This window comes from Schistocerca cancellata, chromosome 5 (genome assembly GCF_023864275.1).
Source record: "Schistocerca cancellata isolate TAMUIC-IGC-003103 chromosome 5, iqSchCanc2.1, whole genome shotgun sequence".
In the NCBI taxonomy this organism is placed as follows: Eukaryota; Metazoa; Arthropoda; class Insecta; order Orthoptera; family Acrididae; genus Schistocerca; species Schistocerca cancellata.
In genome coordinates this window covers 728498614-728516243 of record NC_064630.1, presented here as the reverse complement: position 1 = coordinate 728516243, position 17630 = coordinate 728498614, and the positions used below count along the sequence as shown (strand labels likewise).

The 17630-nt window shown below is 44.4% G+C and overlaps 1 protein-coding gene across 2 annotated transcripts in view; it reads left to right on the top strand.

Annotated features, from left to right (window-relative positions):
* LOC126187902 (uncharacterized) overlaps positions 1 to 17630 on the top strand; it is a 1224785-nt gene that overhangs the window by 609302 nt on the left and 597853 nt on the right. The window lies entirely within an intron of this gene.

Below are 17630 nucleotides of genomic sequence, written 5' to 3'. Positions count from 1 at the left end.
TAGATAGTATTGGATTGCGGCTTCTATAGGACAAGAGCTGTTTCTGAATTCTAGCGCTAGCAACGTCACTGCGGAATGAAGAACGGAGGAACAAGACTTCTCATTGTTTTGAATGAAAATATCAGTGCATTTCGAAGTGGTAAGAAGTTACCTCTTCCTGGCGAGTTTTTCTGTGTACAAGCTTAATTTTGGAGTGTTGTGTTTTGTTTTCAGTTAAGTAAAATTACATTTTTATCGCAGATTTAGATACAACTGACATTATTATCTTCATTGTAGGCTGTGAAGATGTGTTTCGCAAATAACAAAAAAATGGCCGTATTAAACTACCACAACGGTACGTTCGGGTTGCATCGGGCAAAGCAACGCCGTGTTGTACCGTAAAAAACAGATAGCATACGACTTTTTTCTTCAACAGGCAAATTCGAGGAAGTCTCACCATAGATGGGATGAAAATAACATGAAGGAAGCCGAAAAACTCATACTTCTCGACTCAGGGAAGCGAATGAGAAATACGAAGTTCCAAGAAGAAAATTAGGGCAACGGCCTTGCCGCAGTGGATACACCAGTTCCCGTGAGATCACCGAAGTTAAGCGCTGTCGGGCGTGGCCGGCACTTGGATGGGTGACCATCCAGCCGCCATGCGCTGTTGCCATTTTTCGGGGTGCACTCAGCCTCGTGATGCCAATTGAGGAGCTACTCAACCGAATAGTAGCGGCTCCGGTCAAAGAAAACCATCATAACGACCGGGAGAGCGGTGTGCTGACCACACGCCCCTCCTATCCGCATCCTCAACTCAGGATGACACGGCGGTCGGATGGTCCCGATGGGCCATTTGTGGCCTGAAGACGGAGTGAAGAAGAAAATTAGGTGGCAGACTGAAAGCATTACGGGAAAACGAAGAGGTGGTCATGAAACATGTTTTAGGAATTTTTTTTTTTTTTTAACATTCAGTGGTGGACAGGAAACAGTGTTGTATGGTCATACTAAAATTTTGTAGAGCCCAACTTATGCCTTTAAGTAAAGATGTGTCCTTAAATCTAGTGTGTACACAGCAACTGAAAATAAAGCATCGGTTCAATAAGATATAAATAATAGTAAGTAACGACTTTTACCACGATTTTGTGAAAAGACATGGAGATTTAAGACTGAGGATAGCTGAGCCCACAAGGTTTCAGCGAGCAGTCGGTTTCAGCAGGGAACGAGTTGATAGATTTTTGGACAAACTAGATGAGTTGATGGAAAAATTCAAGTTCATAAAGAATTGCTTGCACGTTATAATGCTGACCGTGACAATCTTTTATCGAACATTGTCACACGCAGTGAAACGTGGGTTCATCAGTTCGAACCGGAAACAGTACGGCAATCCATGGAGCGGCACTACGCCACCTCTCCTCCGAAGGAAACGTTCAAAACCGTACCCTCAACCGGTAAAGTCATAGTGACGATCTTCTGGGACTCTGAAGGGGTTATTCTCTTTGGTGTCCTCCCTAGTTGTGCAAAGATAAACTCTGAAGTGCATTACGGTACTCTCACAAAATTGAAGAAACGACTTCAGTGTGTTCGTCGCCACAAAAATGCAAACGACATTCTCATTCCCCATGACAATGCAAGGCTTCACACAAGTTTGAGCACGCGGGAGGAGCTCAGAAAATTACAGTGGACTGTTCGTTCTCATCTAGCCAACAATCCGGATCTCGCACATTCCGACTTCCATATGTTTAGCCCAAAGAAGGATGCACTACGCAGAAAGCAGTACGTGGATGATGGGGACATTATTGCTGCAGAAAGACATTGGCTTCGACCTCGACCAATACAGGCCCTCACAGGAAGGTGGCGCAAAGCCGTCGCACTGAACGGAGATTGTGTTGAAAAATAGGGTATTGTAGCCAAAAGAGTGGGGTATAAAATAATGTACTGGAATCCAAAACAAACCAACATGCTTTCATAAAAAAAGTGTTACATTACTTATTGGAGGCCCCTCGTATTTACCACTCCCTCAAAATGGTGCAAGCTCCTTTCCTTCTCGCCACCATGGAATGCAACAGCTGTGGAAGACGATGGGGTGAAATGGGCGCAAATGCTCAGACTACTGTGTACCTAGAGTTCTGTGATAGAGAAAGGCGACAGGGTACCGCACTGACCCTGTTGGTGGGGCACCAGTGCAATGATTACGCTCACATCCACAAAAAAATTGTTTCAGGTCCTCCTGTGAACAATTGTTGTGATCCCACCACGTATACGTTTCGGAGCCCAAGTCACCTTGTGTATCTTTGATAAGTATACCATTTTGGCGCCCCACGTTACACCTACAAAGAGTAACAAGGGAACGTAGGATAGTGTGTCTGGAAGATGATTTCCGTCGATCCAGTAAGTGAGAGGCTCTGTTGCAGAATTTATGGAGAGTACCACATTGCTCAAGTGAGAAGGGCAAAGCCTCAGACACGGCCAGTCGGTGCGGCTCATATTTGACAGGTCGAGTGTGCACCGCCTAAAGTGAGAGATATTACGATATTTTGCTTCACCACAAAGTGAAATTCATTGGACTACGGTATTTCCTCACAAGGGAAACTCAACATCGCTCCCAGCTCAAATTTAGTGGTAGGGAGGGCCAGTGGACAGCCCGTCAAAAACTGGACACGGATCAGGAGTTCAAAATGGATAAAATGGCCCTGAGCACTATGGTACTTAACATCTTAGGTCATCAGTCCCCTAGACTCAGAACTACTTAAACCTAACTAACCTAAGGACATCACACACATCCATGCCCGAGGCAGGATTCGAACCTGCGACGGTAGCAGCAGCGCGGGTCTGGACTGAAGGACCTAGAATCGCTCGGCCACTGCGGCCGGTCATTTCGCTTCACTGACACCCATTGTATCTAGACTGAACCTTTGCATTTCCCTTTTCATACTTTCTACCTTCCCTACCACCTTCAAACTTCTGAGATTACCAGTCCCGACACGTGGAACGTTATCTCTCGTTGGTTATTCAATCTTTTTCTCATTGTCATCTCCTCCTTGGCGGTCCACTTCCGGAGATCCGAATGGGGAACTGGTGCGGAATGGATAGATCATCATGACCCTTCTTCAATTACATACCACGTATCCTGTGGTTGCACATTGTGTGTCTTTAATGCAGTTGTTTCCATTGCCTTCTGCACCTTCGTCCCGTTGATCATCGCTGATTCTTCCGTCTTTGGGGGCAGTTTCCCACCTCTAGGGCAAGTGAGTGCCTGAACCTCTCTCCATTCCTCCTCCCTCTTTCGACACGGCCGTTGGCAGAATGAGGGAGACTTCTTATTCCGGAAGTCTTCGGGCGCCAAAGTTGATGATTTTTACTCATACGAGGGAGAGCTTAGTGTGCCGAGTGATGGCAGCGACCTTCTAGGGCTCGTAACCTGACTGAACTCATTCCGTCGCCGGCACGCGACGCCAGACGACGCATTGTGTTCCGCACTGTGGCGTGAATCAGCGGGTTCGCATCCACTGACACACGAGTCGCGCCGCGCCGGGAGACGCCCACCGCCGTCTCAGCTAACCTCGCCCTGCTGCTGATTCGTCGTGTGCAACGCCGCAGTGGGCGGCAAGCAAATTGTGCATCGTAGCGACCGGTGCAGCCCCAGGAGAGACAACGGAGGTCTGTCAGGGACCCGGAACTGTCGCGTGACGGGTAACGATGTATGTACAGTGAGCGTGTAAAATATTCGGTCGTTGCCAGTGTCGTGGTATGTAGTCCGATGACTGGTTCGATAGAGCTCTCCAAGTTGTATCCTGTGTAAATCATTTCATCTCCGCATAACTACTACACGCTAAATGCAGAACAAACATCTTTCCGTATTCAAGCCTCGGTACGTCTCTGTCATTTTTAGTTCCTGCACTTCGTTCCATTAAGGGAGGTAGGACGTCAAATGGGCCGACTTGGAGCAGGAGAGGCACCACAGGACATATTAATTTCCACTGTCTATACTTTTGCAAATAAATTCATAAAATTTTGTCAGCATGACCAGGAAGGATTCAGAATTCACACTCATAGCAGTGGAAGTTCGAAAACATAACGAAGTAATTTTTTTTACATGTGAAATTTTATCATTTTTTCACTTACTAATGGCAGCATTTGTTGCTATGGGTACACTTTTCATCATAAGTAAGAGAGATGGTTCGATGAATTTTGCACAGCATACAAACCATACTTAAAGGTGTATGAAACTCTAGAATTTTCCAAATCTATTAAAAACTGTGGTAAAAATTGAGGTAATTAACTACAAAATTTGTATTTTTCTAAACATGAAGTTTAAAATACATCAGATCATTCGTTTTTTCATAAATTAAATAAATTCTAGAGTTTCATACACCTGTAAGTATGGTATGTATGCTGTGCAAAATTCATCGAAGAATCTCTCTAACTTATGAAGAAAAGTGTACCTATAGCAACAAATGCAGCCATTAGTAAGTGAAAAAATGATGAAATTTCGCACGTAAAATAAAATTATTTTGTTGTGTTTTCGAACTTCCACTGCAATGAGTGTGAATCCTGAATCCTTCCTGGTGATGCTGACAAAGTTTTATGAATTTATTTGTAAAAGTATAGACACTGGAAATTAAAATGTCCTGTGATGCCTCTCCTGCTCCAAGTTGGCCCATTTGACGTCCTATCCCCCTTAAATAGTTAACTATTCCTAGATACCTCATTTGTGTGCTGTCAATCAATACGTTCTTAGAGTCAAGTTTTCCAAAATATTTCTTCACTCCCCCATTTTATTCAATAGTTCTTCATTAATTATTCAATATACTCATATAATCATCACAAATCAAAAGCTCCTGTGCTTTTCTTATCTGCACTGATAGTCGTCCGCGTTTCGCTTCTATATAATACACTGCGGTCACAAAAGTCATGTGATAGCGATAACCGGCCGCGGTCGCCGAGCGGTTCTAGGCGCTTCAGTCTATAGCCGCGCGACTGCTACGGTCGCAGGTTCGAATCCTGCGTCGGGCATGGATGTGTGTGATTTCCTTAGGACCTCAGATGTTAAGTCTCGTGGTGCTCAGAGCCATTTGAACCATTTTTGATAGCGATAGGCACATATGCTGATAGCGGTAGTGTCGCGTACACAAGGTATCAAAGGGCAGTGCATTGGCGGAGCAGTCATTTGCACTCAAGTGATTCGGTGAGAAGGTTTCCAACGTGATTGTCGTCGCAGGACGGAAACAGACTTTCAACGCGGACTGGTAGTTGGAGCTAGACACATGGGACATTCCATTTCGGAAATCGTTAGGGAATTCAGTATTCCGCGATCCACCGTGTCAAGAGTGTGATACGAATACCAAATAGCAGGCATCATCTGTCACCAGGGACAACGTAGTGGTCAACGGTCTTCACTTAACGACCGAGAGCAGCGACGTTGGCGTATTGTTGTTGTCAGTGCTAACAGAGAAGCAACACTGCGTGAAATAACCGCAGAAATCAATGTGAAACTTACGATGAACGTATGTGTTGTGACAGTGGGGCGAGATCTGGCCTTAATGGGCTATCACAGCAGACGACCGACGCGGGTTCTTCGGTATAAATGGAAATGTCGTGTGGCTAGGGCCTCCCGTCGGGTAGACCGTTCGCCTGGTGCAGGTCTTTCAATTTGACGCCACTTCGGCGACCTGCGCGTCGATGGGGATGAAATGATGATGATTAGGACAATACAACACCCAGTCCCTGAGCAGAGAAAATTTCCGACCCAGCCGGGAATCGAACCCGGGCCCTTAGGATTGACAGTCTGTCACGCTGACCACTCAGCTACCGGGTTCTTCGGTAACAACACGGCATCACCTGCAGCGCCTCTCCTGGGCTCCTGACCGCACAGGTTGGACCCTAGACGACTGAGACACCGTGGCCTGGTCAGATGAGTCCCAACTTCAGTTGATAAGAGCTGATGGTATGTTTCGAGTGTGACGCAGCTCCACGAAGTCATGGACCTAAATTTTCAATAAGGCAACGCGCAAGCTGGTGGTGGCTCCATAATAGTGTGGGCTGTGTTTTCATGGAAGGTACTGGGTCGTCTAGTCCAACTGAAACGATCACTGAGTGGGAAATGGAATTTGTTTGGATGATAATGCAGCATGTCACCTGCTTGAAGAACATTCTGAACTATTCGAGTAAATAATTTGGCCTCCCAGATCGCCCAACGTGAATGCGGTCAAACGTCTATGGGACACGACCGAGAGGTCAGTTCGTCCACAATATCGTGTACCAACAACGCTTTGTCAATAATGGAAGCCTGTAGAGGCAGCATGGCTCGATATTTCTGCGAGGGACTTCCAACGACTAGTTCAGTCATGACACGTCGGATTGTTGCAATACGCCGTGTATGGAGACTCCGACAATTTTGAAACCACGCCGGGTATACGGAGGTCATTCTTAAGTTTTGCGCACGAGTTACGAGGGGCGTTTGAAAAGTCCGTGCAAAAAAAAAAAAATATTGTTGATTCCTTCCGAATAATAGCAACTGTCAAAGTCTGCAAAATAGCTATTAGTTGCTGCAGTCACCTCCTCGTTTGAATAATATCTTTGTTCCGTCAGCCATTTCTTCAAATTGGGGAACAAATAGTAGTCGGAGGGAGCCAAGTCTGGAGAATAGGGGGATATGAAAGGAGTTGGAAACCTATATCCATTAATATTGCGATCACAACTGCTGAGGTGTGTGCTGGTGCATTGTCGTGATGAAAAACGAATATTTTGCGGTCCAGTCGCCGCGTTTTTCTTGCAGCTCGATTTTCAAACGGTACAATAACGATGAATAATATGCTCCTGTAATTGTTTTCCCTTTTCCAGATAATCGATGAGGATTATCCCTTGCGAATCCCAAAAGACAGTCGCCATAACCTTTCCGGCCGTAGGAATGGTCTTCGTCTTTTTTGGTGCAGATTCTCCCTTGGTAACCCGTTGTTTACATTGTTGTTTGGTCTCAGGAGTACAGTAATGTATCCATGTTTCATCCACAGTGACGAAACGACGCTTAAAGTCCTGAGGATTCTTCCTGAACAGCTGAAAACCATCCTTGCAACATTTCACACGATTCCGTTTTTGGTCAAGAGTGAGCAATCGCGGAACCCATTTTGCGGATAGCTTTCTCATGTCCAAATGTTTATGCAAAATATTATGTACTTTTTCATTCGAGATGCCCACAGCAGTAGCAATCTGACGCACCTTAACTGTTCTGTCATCCATCACCGTATCATGGATTTTATCAATGATTTCTGGAGTCGTAACCTCCACAGGGCGTCCAGATGGTTCAGTATCACTTGTGACCGAAAATTTTGAAACCACTTATAAACTGTTGTAATCGAAGGTGCAGAGTCACCGTAATGTTTATCAAACTTCTCTTCAGCCTCCTGAGGCGTTTCGCCTTTCATGAAGTAATGTGTAATCACCACACGAAATACCTTTTCGTCCATTTTTTGACAATCACTCGACTTCCTTGATTAACACGGATGCCAAACACAAAGAAATAGACCAATATAGCTGCAACTTGGTGTGCATTCTTTCCAAAGATGCTACTAACTAAACATGACCTCGATACGCGCCGGTGGTGCCATCTCTCGGACTTTTCAAACGCCCCTCGTACATGTATCCAGGGTGGTCCATTGACAGTGACCAGGCCAAATATCTCATCAAATTAGCATCAAACGAAAGAACTACAAAGAACGAAACTCGTCTAGCTTAAAGGGGGAAACCAGATGGCGCTATGGTTGGCCCGCTAGATGGCGCTGCCATAGGTCAAACGGATATCAACTGCGTTTTTTTAAATGGGAACCCCCACTTTTTATTACATATTCGCGTAGTACGTAAAGAAATATGAATGTTTTACTTGGACCACTTTTTTCGCATTGTGATAGATGGCACTGTAATAGTCACAGAAGTATAAGTACGTGGTATCACGTAACATTCCGCCAGTGCGGACGTTATTTGTTTCTTTATACATTACCCGTGTTAAAACGGACCGTTTACCAATTGCGGAAAACTTCGATATTGTGTTGATATATGGCTATTGTGATCAAAATGCTCAACGAGCGTGTGCTATGTATGCTGCTCGGTATCCTGGACGACATCATCCAAGTGTCCGGACCGTTCGCCGGATAGTTACGCTATTTAAGGAAACAAAGTGTTCAGCCACATGTGGAACGTCAACCACGACCTGTAAAAAATGATGATGGCCAAGTAGGTATTATAGCTGCGGTCGCGGCTAATCCGCACATCAGTGACAGACAAATTGCGTGAGAATCGGGAATCTCAAAAACATCGCTGTTGAGAATGCTACATCAACATCGATTGCACCCGTACCATATTTCTATGCATCAGGAATTGCTTGGCGACGACTTTGAACGTCGTGTACAGTTCTGCCACTGGGCACAAGAGAAATTACGGGCCGATGACAGATTTTTTGCACGCGTTCTATTTAGCGACGAAGCGTTATTCATCAACAGCGGTAACGTAAACCGGCATAAATTCACTATTTGGCAACGGAAAATCCACGATGGCTGCGACAAGTGGAACATCAGCGACCTTGGCGTGTTAATGTATGGTACGGCATTATGGGAGGAAGGATAATTAGCTCCCATTTTATCGATGGCAATCTAAATGGTGCAATGTATGCTGATTTCCTACTTAATGTTCTACCGATGTTACTACAAGATGTTTCACTGCACGACAGAATGGCGATGTACTTCCAACATTATGAATGTCCGGCATATATAATGCGTGCGGTTGCAGCGGTATTGAATAGCATATTTCATGACAGGTGGATTGGTCGTCGAAGCACCATACCATGGCCCGCACGTTCACCGGATCTGACGTCCCCGGATTTCTTTCTTTGGGGAAAGTTGAAGGATCCACCGACAATGCCTAACAACATGCGTCAGCGCATTGTGAATGCATGGGCGAACATTACGGAAGGCGAACTACTCGCTGTTGAAAGGAATGTCGTTACACGTATTTCCAAATGCGTTGAAGGTTTACGGACATCATTTTGAGCATTTATTGCATTAATGTGGTATTTACAGGTAATCACGCTGTAACAGCATGCGTTCTAATAAATGATAGTTCACAAAGATACATTTATCACAAACGAAATAAAATGTTCAAACGTATCTATGTTCTTTATTTTAATTTAAAAAACCTACCTGCTACCAACTGTTGGTCCCAAATTGTGAGCCATATGTTTGTGACTATTACAGCGCCATCCATCAAAAAGCGAACAAAGTGGTCCAACTAAAACATTCATATTTCTTTACGTACTAGACGAATATGTAATAAAAAATGGGGGTTCCTATTTAAAAAAAACGTAATTGATATCCGTTTGACCTATGGCAGCGCCATCTAGCGGGCCATCTCTAGCGCTATCTGGTTTCCCCCTTCAAGCTAGACGAGTTTCGTTCATTGCAGTTTTTTCGTTTGTCGCTTATTTCGTGAGATATTTGGCCCGGTCACGATCAATGGACCACCCTGTATGTTGCACTCGTGTGCAAAACTTAAGGAGGATAGTAACTTTCGCGTGATGATGTGTCACTACCAAGTAACTTGGCTCGATAAAACTTGTACCATACGTAGAAAGAACTGCTACAGTGAACTACAGAAGCTAATTGAAAGAAACACGCAGCGAGGCAAGCATAAATGACACTATTAATGAATGACAATTATTACACTGAAGTCACCGCTATCTATGGTGGTGTTCTGGACATTACAGAAGGTGAAATATGGCACTCAGTATGGTGTGTGACCACCACGAACTTCAAATGCATGTTCTGCAACGTGGTTACGTGCTGGCCAGAAGGTTGGTAAGGATGTTTTCTGGCAGGTTGTTGCGTTCCTCCACCAGCGCGGATGACAGCTGCTCGATGGTTGGTGGTGTCTGTGGACGTGCGGCAATCTGTCCCCGCAACGCATTCGACAGTGCGCAATAGGATATAATTCGAGGGAAGGGGACACGGGCAGGCCAGTTCATTGGCCGAGTATCCTCGAGGTCCAAGAGTTCCTCCACCTGCGCTGTTCGATGCGGCCGTGCATTGTCATCCACAAAATTGGGACTCAAGGTCGAATGCACCTCTGAAAAGACGCTGCTGGGGAAGGAGTACAGTGTCACAATTTCGTTGACCGGTCAGTTTACTGACTTCAGGGAACTGGGGGTCAATACGCCCGTGCAATATTATGCTGCCTCACACCATAGCATCCAAGAAGAACACGCGATCCCACTCCTAGTTGGTCCAGTAACTACGCTCTTGGTACCAACGCGAACGGTGCTGCCTCTGCGCGGATGAGAATGGAACACAATGTACTGACGCCGGGTGAAATGATCACATCCACGCAATCGTCGTGCTGCTGTGGAACATGCCTTGCATTTCTGTTACATGTGGTTCCAGTTGCACCCGCTGTTAGACATGGGTCCCTGCATTCCTCCTGCACAATGTGGATGGTGATGGACCACCTTGTCTCCTTTGGGCAGCACTGTGTGTGCTTCGGAACGCTCTCCATTCACGTGAAACAATGCTGTGACCAGTACCAAAACACACACACACTCACACACTGTCCGTTCACCTGCCTCGTGTTGAGGGGCGCTATAGCCACGCTGACCTCACTCCACTGACGGCCAGCTTTCTGTGCGCGACTAGGAGATGGTGACATGTTCCGGCACTTTCATTCACTTACATCGACAAATTAATATGTTATGTTATTCTATTCATGCCGTCCTTAATTTTTGCAGAGCAGTGTGCATATAATCTAACACACTCCACATTAAGAAAAGATTGTCTCACAATATTAACATATTTTTTCCAATAATTCTTCTCTTGCTGTTGCCAATCTGCAGATGTTGTCTACATCTACATGGATACTCTGCAATTCACATTTAAGTGCCTGGCAGAAGGTTCATCGAACCACCTTCATAATTCTCTATTATTCCAATGTCATATGCCACGCGGAAAGAATGAACACCTTTATCTTTCCGTACGAGCTCTGATTTCCCTTATTTTATCTTGGTGATCGTTCCGCCCTATGTAGGTCGGTGCCAACAAAATATTTTCGCATTCGGAGGAGAAAGTTGCTGATTGGAATCTCGTGAGAAGATTCCGTCGCAACGAAAAACGTGTTTCTGTTAATGATGTTCAGCCCAAATCCTGTATCATTTCTGTGAGACTCTCTCCCATATTTCGCGATAATACAAAACTTGCTGCCTTTCTTTGAACTTTTTCGATGTACTCCGTCAGTCCTATCTGGTAAGGATCCCACACCGCGCAGCAGTATTCTAAGAGAGGACGGACAAGCGTAGTGTAGGCAGCCTCCTTAGTAGGTCTGTCACATTTTCTACGTGTCTTGCCAATAACACGCAGTCTTTGGTTAGCCTTTCCCACAACATTTTCTGTGTGTTCCTTCCAATTTAAGTTGTTCGTAATTGTAATACCTAGGTACTTAGTTGAGTTAACGGTTTTAGATTAGACTGATTTATCGTGTAACCGGAGTTTAACGAATTCCTTTTAGCACTATATTGGATGACCTCACACTATTCGTTATTTAGGGTAAACTGCCACTTTTCCCACCATTCAGATATATTTTCTAAATCGTTTTGCAGCTTGTTTTGATGTTCTGATGATTTTATTAGTCGATAAACGACAGCGTCATTTGCAAAGAACTTAAGACGGTTGCTCAGATTGTCTCCCAAATCGTTTATATAGGTAAGGAACAGCAAAGAGTCTATAACACTACCTTGGGGAACGCCAGAAATCACTTCTGTTTTACTCGATGACTTTCCGTCAATTATTACGAACTGTGACCTCTCTGACAGGAAATCACAAATCCAGTCAAGTAACTGAGACGATATTCCATAAGCACGCAATTTCACTACGAGCCACTTGTGTGGTACAGTATCAAAAGCCTTCCGGAAATCCAGAAATACGGAATCAATCTGAAGTCCCTTGTCAATAGCGCTCAACACTTCATGTGAATAAAGAGCTAGTTGTATTCCACAGGAACGATGTTTTCTAAACTCATATTGACTGTATGTCAATGGACCGTTTTCTTCGAGGTAGTTCTTAATGTTAGAACACAATATATGTTCTAAAATCCTGCTTCATATCTACGTTAACGATATGGGCCTGTAATTTAGTGGATTACTCCTACTACCTTTCTTAAATATTGGTGTGACCTGCGCACTGCAGTGATAGACTGATCCCGGAGGAGGTTCCAGTCCTCCCACGGGCATGGGTGTATGTATTTGCCCTTAGGCTAATTTAGGTTAAGTAGTGTGTAAGCTTAGGGACTGATGACCTTAGCAGTTAAGTCCCATAAGATTTCATACACATTTGAACATTTTTTTTTTAAAGAGAAAGACTTAGAACTACCTACACCTAAATAACCTAAGGACATCACACACATCCATGCTCGAGGCAGGATTCGAACCTGCGACCGTAGCAGCAGCGCGGTCCCGGACTGAAGCGCCTAGAACCACTCGGCCACAGCGGACGGCCCTGTCACTATTACCTGAGTTATTTTAAATATTCCATTAGAAACTTCTGAAATACGGTCCTGCAGAAGAACGTTGAAGATTTTCCGGACAAAGAGGAGAACTGATGAAAGAGACATCGAGCCGTGTCGGGAAGAAACGAAATTTATGGCCCAACGTTCGCTTGGAAAGAAACGTCCTGAGGCATCAAGCAATCGTCAGTTTGGAAATGGAGGGAACTGTGGCAGGGGGAGGGATGGGGGGGGGGCGTGGAGGGTGACGAAGACCTGAATACAGTAAGCAGGTTCGAGTGGATGAATGTTACAGTACTTATACAGAAGTAAAGAGGCTAACACGGGGCAGATGTTCATGTTATAACCTCTTGTTGATACTCTATCCGTTCCATTCAACTGATGTCCGAAGTCCCTTGTTGTTTGTATCATAATTACAATGTGATCAGAAAGTTGGAGGTCAGTCGGCCGATGTGCTACCCATCAATATTAAATTTAGTACCAAATTCCGAGCAAGGGCGATTTTTTGTGGGGGGGGGGGGGGAGGGGACGGACGGAGGGGGGAGGGTCCAGGTGGGGCGAGGCGGGGGAGGAACTCGAGGTATTGCTGCCAATGCACGGCACACTAGCTGTGCACAGGAAAAGTGTTTAGTACTAGTAACTGACGCTTTCAGGACAGAAAGTTCATCACCGATTAACAACCATTGTAGTTTCGGCCGTCAACGGGCTTAATAACAGGTAAATGCGGCCGACGCCGACACGAGATCGGCCGCTGCCTCATACCGGAGGAATTGCGGATTAGCATCAACTGTGTTAAGTCGATCATTCAAAACACTTGGGTAAGCCGAGGCCTGGGATCGATTTGTGGCGCACGGCTGACCGGTGTGCTACGGTAAGATCGGTGAAAAACAGCTGGAGGCCTGCACGAACTATTGTTTGGTTTTCCTTTCTTAACCGTACTTTTCACCAGATGTGTTTCGCTTTATCGGCAAATCACCATTAGCTACCAGCCTTTCAACTTTTTGCACATAGAATACATTTTTACGTTTTAATTCTTGTAAAACGGAAACAGTTTTGATTGAGAATGAGAAATTTCGTGCATTTCAGCTGCGGCATTAATGGCTCCTGTTTCTATATTTCCGAAGCAACTGATTTTTCCTCTCGTTACTAACTGAGGCTGCAGAAAGAAAAACTTGAATCACTTCCACTATTGTTTTTTTTCTCGGCTTTTAGAAATCTCTTTTCTTTGAATGGTATTTAGTTCATGTATACACTTTATTTTCGTAAAAGTGACCCGTGCTTCCTAGCCTCCACAGAGGGCGACATCTTTTCACCGTAGGAGCAACGCTGGTTTTTTATGCTTTCAAATTAGTGTACGCTGTTTCGCGCAAGTGCACGCTATCTGTGTGCAGTTCTGCTGATTGACTGCTGAAAGATTTCTCTTTAGGTCCTGCTAGTTTCCATTCACTAGCACCATGCTCCACTGGTGTCTTAATTTTCTCAGATGGGTGTTATTGGAGGTCCGCCTTGAAAATAGTTGTTTTTGTTTCTGTTTTTACAGAGCGATGGGTATAATGTGGAAGGTACTGAACGCCACAATGCCTTGCTTGCCGCTTCTTTTTCAGTATAGGACAACCTACGCGCCATTCGTCATTTAGTGATTTTTAATTAAGATGTAAGTAGGCTGTTTAGCTTTTTATGTTGGTAACGCCACGTGCCGCTCTGTATGAAAATCGCTGACTGTGCTGTGTGCAATCTGTGGCTGGTTGGAGTCATTGTTGGAATATTCGCTTGTGTAGTGCTGGACAGTTGGATGTGAAGAGCGCGTAGCGTTGGGCAGTTGGAGGCGAGCCGCCAGCAGTGGTGGATGTGGAGAGAGAGATGCCAGAGTTTTGAGAACGGACGATCTGGACGTGTGTCCGCCAGAAAAAGGAAATTTGTAAAGATGGACGTCATGAATTGATAGATATATATATATGATGACTTTTGAACACTATTAAGGTAAATACATTGTTCTCCATCAAAATCTTTCATTTGCTAACTATGCCTATCGGTAGTTAGTGCCTTCAGTAGTTAGAATCTTTTATTTAGCTGGCAGTATTGGCGCTCGTTGTATTGCAGTAGTTCGGGTAACGAAGATTTTTGTGAGGTAAGTGATTCATGAAAGGTATAGGTTACTGTTAGTCAGGGCCATTCTTTTGTGGGGATTGTTGAAAGTCAGATTGCGTTGCGCTAAAAAAAAATATTACGTGTCAGTTTAGTGATGATCAGAATAAGTAAAGAGAAAACTGTTTGAGTACGTTGAGTTTTGCTCAACTGTTTGAAAATGAAATAACGTAAGAGATCAACCAGCAGAGTCATTCTTAAATTTTTCTAAGGGGACTTTTAAAAGATTTCAGAAAATCTGTTTATTTCGAATCAATTTTTCCAGAAACATAAAAGGTCTTTGTCTACTCCGGACGGTTGTACAAAAAAAAAAAAAAAAAAAAAACGGGATCCCCCAGAGTCCCTCAAAAACAGAACAAATCGAGGAAAACCAGGACGTATGGCAGCTGTGCCAATCACACTAGAGAGGACGCTGCTGGGGCCCATTTCCATGGAATCTTACTCACTTATTATGGTCCCACTGTCCCACAAGTCCAACATTTGAGAATGTTTCAGACATTTCCTCAAATACCCCACAGCATTCCTCGAATAGCGAATATCCAACAAGTCGTGCAGTTTCCGAAATGCTCGTGCCCAACCTCCGGGCAGTCACAATCTGCCCTCGGTCACATATATATCGGGTGCCTTTCCCATTCTGCACATGGCCAGCACGCTCACTAATGTCTGATTAGCAATCATTCCTCGCCAGGTGACGCTGTTATCGCCTGGACGGGTTTATATCGATAGTAGGTCGTAGGTCATAATGTTCTGGCTGGTCAACGTCTTCCCTTCTTTCTAGGGAAAAGTAAACCAATAATCAGGTTGGATCTGATTGCAATCCTTCGCGACTAGTGCGAATAACAGTCAGTCTGGCTTCACGAAAGACACTTTACGATTACTTTTGGCACCTACGTGTTGCGATTAAACATTCCGGAAGTGTCAGGTTGATCAGCCTGACAGAGAGGAGAAGTGGGCATATTTATTATGAAAAACAAGGAAACTATAGGTGCCTGTGCCTCGAACGTACACGTTTTTAATTCCAGTCCGCATAAATTGCGATATGTGTGGAAATTGTGGCGTCACCGCTGTGTGTCTAACGGTCGTCATGTTAATTATCACCCGATCCTCAGATGACGCAGAGGAATGAGGTTGCCGGGTGTTGCGGGAAGCGTTGCAACCCGCCAAAACTGGCGGACTGTACACGGTTAAAAATAAACTTCCTCTATCTTTTAACGAGACAAGTCCTCGCGTATTTCTGCTGTATCCGATGAAGGTATGGACCTAAATACGTGAACTGCCCACCTTTGCAAGCCGTGATTGACGTCATACTGGATAAATTGCTGTGTCTTACGTAACAAGGGACTTCTTCACACGGAGGAAGCGCACCGCAATTAACGGAAATGTCATAAGTCACCTGGAGTACTCGAGGCGGGAACGGGAAACTTGTTACCGCTGAAGCGTCTGACAATCACGTAACCATTTTACGGATTCTAAATGAAGTATCATTTATGATGTTTTTATTTTATTTCGAATTCCATTGTTGTAATAAAGTTCGTAAGTGCCACAGCTGCTGGACCCTCTGTTAAGATCCTAGTAGCACCTTTCTGAATTATTTCGACGTCTTATTCCCCTCCAACTGCATCTTAATGTTGTCCTACTTTTCCTTTCCACCCATTTCTGATTTCACATTTTCGTTCAGTTACACACCACTTCTTTCTCTTTCCCACAGATATTTAAACGTTTCGAAACGCTCCGAAAGCTTAGTTTTAACAATGTGACTTCATTTTTTCTTATGTTGATGAGCGTCATCTTTAAACAGATAACGATAGCTTCCATTCTGGCATGTGGAAATTTTGTCTGTGCCGTTTCAATTATTTTATTGTATTTTTCCGGCGCTGCTGGCAGTTCAGTTGCACTTTGGCAAGTTATTTTGTAACGTATACAAGTCATATGACGATGATTTGCTAAGAAGTCGAAACCGGCTATAATATAATTTGAAGCCATGAAACGCAGTAAAAGAATTTCATTTACGAGTCGGTGACGGCGCTTCGCGGATTGTGTATAAAATGTTTGTGTAGTTTTGTATTTTATGCGTCTCGTTGTATATTCCGCTTGCCACGTTACAATATTTGACTGAGGAGTTTAGGGTTAATCGTTCAGCTCGCAAATGGGTGAGAACGCTGCTGGTAAGCAGCCTACGGACGACCCCTAAGTTTTGTGATTATCCTGTCGCGATCATTTCACGACTTGCTTGCGGAAGCAAGTATATGTTGTCCGAATTTCGTTGCAATGTACACACTTGTAATTTGAACAGTATGTTACTGCGAAATACGTATCTTCACTGTGGCCTATGCCTGTCGAATTCGTTGAGCATCTCCTTAATGTACTGTAGCTTGCTAAGCGAACCAGTGAGGAAACGTGCCGCTCTTCTTTGGAGTTGTTCTGTTTCCTCTACGAATGCTACCTGATAACCATCCCAGACTGATAAGAATATGCAAGAATCGGTCGAACGAGATTTCTGTGAGCAAACTCCTCCGCGAATGTATTACATTACCGTAGGATTCCTCAATGCATCTCTTTCGGTTAAATTAGTGCCGTTGTTTCAGTTTATGCAGCTCTGGACGCATAGTCCTATAGTTCTTTGCGGTTGTTACTGCTCCCAGTAATTGAACTTCCACAGTTAAAATAAACAATAGTTGGTTTTTTCGTCTATTTAGGCAGAAAACTTTACGTATCTTTAAGGTGAGGATCAATCACTGCACCAAGCCGTCAATAGACTGCTGGACTTAATCCATTTCGCTACAATTTCGTTGTGCTACGATGTCGATATATTGTATTGTGTCCGCTAGGAAATGGAGAATCCAAGCATGAAGTTGGTCCGATATTCGATAAGCTCGTATTGTGTTTATCAAGCGACAGTGCGGAACTATATCGAAAGCCTTCCGCAAGTCAAGAAATACGGCATGAACTTGGATGCCGTTATCTGCTGCCTTTTA